Source organism: Ranitomeya variabilis, chromosome 3, assembly GCF_051348905.1.
Source record: "Ranitomeya variabilis isolate aRanVar5 chromosome 3, aRanVar5.hap1, whole genome shotgun sequence".
Lineage (NCBI taxonomy): Eukaryota > Metazoa > Chordata > Amphibia > Anura > Dendrobatidae > Ranitomeya > Ranitomeya variabilis.
The window spans coordinates 728,562,113-728,568,112 of NC_135234.1; positions in this window are offsets into that span (position 1 = coordinate 728,562,113).

The following is a 6,000-nucleotide window of genomic DNA, read 5'->3' on the forward strand; positions in this document are numbered from 1 at the left end:
CCTTATCAAGGAATCTAGTATATATAACCTGTAACATTATACTTTTCCAGAAAGGTATCCAGTCCCCTCTTAAATTTAATTAATGAGTCACTCATTACAACATCATACGGCAGAGAGTTCCATAGTCTCACTGCTCTTACAGTAAAGAATCCGCGTCTGTTATTATGCTTAAACCTTCTTTCCTCCAGACGTAGAGGATGCCCCCTTGTCCCTGTCTCAGGTCTATGATTAAAAAGATCATCAGAAAGGTCTTTGTACTGTCCCCTCATATATTTATACATTAACATAAGATCACCCCTTAGTCTTCGTTTTTCCAAACTAAATAGCCCCAAGTGTAATAACCTATCTTGGTATTGCAGACCCCCCAGTCCTCTAATAACCTTGGTCGCTCTTCTCTGCACCCGCTCCAGTTCAGCTATGTCTTTCTTATACACCGGAGACCAGAACTGTGCACAGTATTCTAAGTGTGGTCGCACTAGTGACTTGTATAGAGGTAAAATTATGTTCTCCTCATGAGCATCTATGCCTCTTTTAATACATCCCATTATTTTATTTGCCTTTGTAGCAGCTGCCTGACACTGGCCACTAAATATGAGTTTGTCATCCACCCATACACCCAGGTCTTTTTCATTGACGGTTTTGCCCAGAGTTTTAGAATTAAGCACATAGTTATACATCTTATTACTTCTACCCAAGTGCATGACCTTACATTTATCCCCATTAACCCCTTCACCCCCGGAGCTTTTTCCGTTTTTTCGTTTTCGTTTTTCGCTCCCCTCCTTCCCAGAGCCATAACTTTTTTATTTTTCCATCAATATGGCCATGTGAGGGCTTATTTTTTGCGGGACGAGATGTACTTTTGAACTATACCATTGGTTTTACCATGCCGTGTAACAGAAAACGGGAAAAAAATTCCAAGTGTGATGAAATTGCAAAAAAAGTGCAATCTCACACTTGTTTTTTGATTGGCTATTTTGCTAGGTTCACCAAATGCTAAAACTGCCATTATGATTCTCCAGGTCAGTACGAGTTCATAGACACCTAACATGTCTAGGTTATTTTTTATCTAAGTGGTGAAAAAAAATTCCAAAGTTTGCTAAAAAAAAAAAAAAAAACAATTTGCGCGATTTTCCGATACCCGTAGCGTCTCCAATTTTCATGATCTGGGGTCAGGTGAGGGCTTATTTTTTGCGTGCCGAGCTGGCATTTTTAATGATACCATTTTGGTGTAGATACGTTCTTTTGATCGCCCGTTATTACATTTTAATGCAATGTTGCGGCGACCAAAAAACGTAATTTTGGCGTTTTGAATTTTTTTCTTTTAGCGGTCAGGTTAATCCTTTGTTTTTATTGATAGATCAGGCGATTCTGAACGCGGCGATACCAAATATGTGTAGGTTTGATTTTTTTTTTATTATTTTATTTTGATTGGGGCAAAAGGGGGGTGATTTGAACTTTTATATTTTTTTATTTTTTTAATATTTTTAAACACTTTTTTTTCTTAATTTTGGCATGCTTCAATAGCCTCCATAGGAGGCTAGAAGCATGCACAACTCGATCGGCTCTGCTACATCGAGGTGAAATACAGATCACCTCTATGTAGCAGAAATGGTCGTGTACTTTGAGCGCCGACCACAGGGTGGCGCTCAAAGCATTCGGCCATCAACAACCATAGAGGTCTCAAGGAGACCTCTGGTTGTTATGGCGATGTACTGCTGACCCCCGATCATGTGACGGGGGTCAGCAGTGCGAGCACTTCCGGCCGCGCGGCCGGGAGCGCTAGTTAAATGCCGCTGTCAGTGCTTGACGGCGGCATTTAACTAGTTAATGGGCGCGGGCGGATCGCGATTCCGCTCGCGCTCATTGCGCGCACATGTCAGCTGTACAAAACAGCTGACATGTCGCGGCTTTAAGGTGGGCTCAGCGCCGGAGCCCATCTTAAAGCAGGGGATCTGCCAGCTGACGTACTATTCCGTCAGCTGGCAGAAAGGGGTTAAAGCTCATTTGCCATTTATCAGCCCAAGCTTCTAGTTTACATAAATCCTCCTGTAATATAAAATTGTCCTCCCCTGTATTGATTACCCTGCAGAGTTTAGTGTCATCTGCAAATATTGAAATTCTACTCTGAATGCCCCCTACAAGGTCATTAATAAATATGTTAAAAAGAAGGGGGCCCAATACTGACCCCTGTGGTACCCCACTGCTAACCGTGACCCAGTCCGAGTGTGCTCCATTAATAACCACCCTTTGTTTCCTATCCCTGAGCCAGCTCTCAACCCACTTACACATATTTTCCCCTATCCCCATTACTCTCATTTTATGTAACAACCTTTTGTGTGGCACCGTATCAAAAGCTTTTGAAAAGTCCATATACACTACATCTACTGGGTTCCCTTGGTCCAGTCCGGAACTTACCTCTTCATAGAAGCTGATCAAATTAGTCTGACATGAACGGTCCCTAGTAAACCCGTGCTGATACTGGGTCATGAGGTTATTCCTCTTCAGATACTCCAGCATAGCATCCCTTAGAATGCCTTCCAGGATTTTACCCACAGTAGAGGTTAAGCTTACTGGCCTATAATTACCGAGTTCAGTTTTTGCCCCTTTTTTGAATATTGGCACCACATTTGCTATACGCCAGTCCTGTGGTACAGACCCTGTTATTATGGAGTCTTTAAAGATTAAAAATAATGGTCTATCGATGACTGTACTTAGTTCCTGCAGTACTCAGGGGTGTATCCCATCCGGGCCCGGAGATTTGTCAATTTTAGTGATTTTTAGACGCCGCTGTACTCCCTGCTGGGTTAAGCAGGTGACATTTAATAGGGAATTTTTATCACTAGTCATTTTGTCTGCCTTGGGATTTTCTTTTGTAAATACTGATGAAAAAAAGTCATTTAGCATATTGGCTTTTTCCTCATCCTCATCCACCATTTCCCCCAGATTATTTTTAAGGGGGCCAACACTGTCATTTTTTAGTTTCTTACTATTTATATAGTTAAAGAATATTTTGGATGCAGATCACACAGGATTTTACATGTTACCTGCTTAAAAGGATCCTCCACCATCAGTATGTGTCCAGCTTGTTAAAAGACGCAGGTCTGATATGTGAATTATTCCTGCCGTCCAGCGCCTCTACGTCCATCTCAATAGTAGGACGGGAGCTTATGTAATGACAGCAAAGCCCTTGAACACTATCAAGAATTAATAAAGATTTAAAAATGTTTAACTTTTCATGTGTTTCCTAAAACTAGAATACTCCTTTAATGTTAGATATACTGTAGTAACTGTGACCATTGTAATATGTGATCTGCATATTCCGTCACATAGTGAATAACACTCATCAGCTCCTCTCAAATGAATGATGAAAGATTCAGAAAGGCAAATGTTCTTAGCACCACTGTATAACTAGCAGAGGAGGGGATGTATCACTGTATAACTAGCAGAGGAGAGGATGTGTCACTGTATAACTAGCAGAGGAGAGGATGTGTCACTGTATAACTAGCAGAGGAGAGGATGTGTCACTGTATAACTAGCAGAGGAGGGGATGTGTCACTGTATAACTAGCAGAGGAGGGGATGTATCACTGTATAACTAGCAGAGGAGGGGATGTGTCACTGTATAACTAGCAGAGGAGGGGATGTATCACTGTATAACTAGCAGAGGAGGGGATGTGTCACTGTATAACTAGCAGAGGAGGGGATGTATCACTGTATAACTAGCAGAGGAGGGGATGTGTCACTGTATAACTAGCAGAGGAGGGGATGTATCACTGTATAACTAGCAGAGGAGGGGATGTGTCACTGTATAACTAGCAGAGGAGGGATGTGTCACTGTATAACTAGCAGAGGAGGGGATGTATCACTGTATAACTAGCAGAGGAGGGGATGTGTCACTGTATAACTAGCAGAGGAGAGGTTGTATCACTGTATAACTAGCAGAGGAGAGGATGTGTCACTGTATAACTAGCAGAGGAGAGGTTGTGTCACTGTATAACTAGCAGAGGAGGGGATGTATCACTGTATAACTAGCAGAGGAGTGGATGTGTCACTGTATAACTAGCAGAGGAGGGGATGTATCACTGTATAACTAGCAGAGGAGAGGATGTATCACTGTATAACTAGCAGAGGAGGGGATGTATCACTGTATAACTAGCAGAGGAGGGGATGTATCACTGTATAACTAGCAGAGGAGAGGATGTATCACTGTATAACTAGCAGAGGAGAGGATGTATCACTGTATAACTAGCAGAGGAGGGGATGTATCACTGTATAACTAGCAGAGGAGAGGATGTATCACTGTATAACTAGCAGAGGAGAGGATGTATCACTGTATAACTAGCAGAGGAGGGGATGTATCACTGTATAACTAGCAGAGGAGGGGATGTGTCACTGTATAACTAGCAGAGGAGAGGATGTATCACTGTATAACTAGCAGAGGAGAGGATGTATCACTGTATAACTAGCAGAGGAGGGGATGTATCACTGTATAACTAGCAGAGGAGTGGATGTATCACTGTATAACTAGCAGAGGAGAGGATGTATCACTGTATAACTAGCAGAGGAGGGGATGTATCACTGTATAACTAGCAGAGGAGGGATGTGTCACTGTATAACTAGCAGAAGAGGGGATGTATCACTGTATAACTAGCAGAAGAGGGGATGTATCACTGTATAACTAGCAGAGGAGGGGATGTGTCACTGTATAACTAGCAGAGGAGGGGATGTATCACTGTATAACTAGCAGAGGAGAGGATGTATCACTGTATAACTAGCAGAGGAGGGGATGTATCACTGTATAACTAGCAGAGGAGGGGATGTATCACTGTATAACTAGCAGAGGAGGGATGTGTCACTGTATAACTAGCAGAGGAGAGGATGTATCACTGTATAACTAGCAGAGGAGGGGATGTATCACTGTATAACTAGCAGAGGAGAGGATGTATCACTGTATAACTAGCAGAGGAGAGGATGTATCACTGTATAACTAGCAGAGGAGGGGATGTATCACTGTATAACTAGCAGAGGAGAGGATGTATCACTGTATAACTAGCAGAGGAGGGGATGTATCACTGTATAACTAGCAGAGGAGGGATGTGTCACTGTATAACTAGCAGAAGAGGGGATGTATCACTGTATAACTAGCAGAAGAGGGGATGTATCACTGTATAACTAACAGAGGAGCGGATGTATCACTGTATAACTAGAAGAGGAGGGGATGTGTCACTGTATAACTAGCAGAGGAGGGATGTGTCACTGTATAACTAGCAGAGGAGGGGATGTGTCACTATATAACTAGCAGAGGAGGGGATGTGTCACTGTATAACTAGCAGAGGAGAGGATGTATCACTGTATAACTAGCAGAGGAGGGGATGTGTCACTGTATAACTAGCAGAGGAGAGGATGTATCACTGTATAGCAGAGGAGAGGATGTATCACTGTATAACTAGCAGAGGAGAGGATGTATTACTGTATAACTAGCAGAGGAGTGGATGTGTCACTGTACAACTAGCAGAGGAGGGGATGTATCACTGTATAACTAGCAGAGGAGGGGATGTGTCACTGTATAACTAGCAGAGGAGAGGATGTATCACTGTATAACTAGCAGAGGAGAGGATGTATCACTGTATAACTAGCAGAGGAGGGGATGTGACACTGTATAACTAGCAGAGGAGAGGATGTATCACTGTATAACTAGCAGAGGAGGGATGTGTCACTGTATAACTAGCAGAGGAGTGGATGTGTCACTGTATAACTAGCAGAGGAGGGGATGTGTCACTGTATAACTAGCAGAGGAGGGGATGTATCACTATACAACTAGCAGAGGAGGGGGTGTATCACTGTATAACTAGCAGAGGAGAGGATGTATCACTGTATAACTAGCAGAGGAGGGGATGTGACACTGCATAACTAGCAGAGGAGAGGATGTATCACTGTATAACTAGCAGAGGAGGGATGTGTCACTGTATAACTAGCAGAGGAGGGGATGTGTCACTGTATA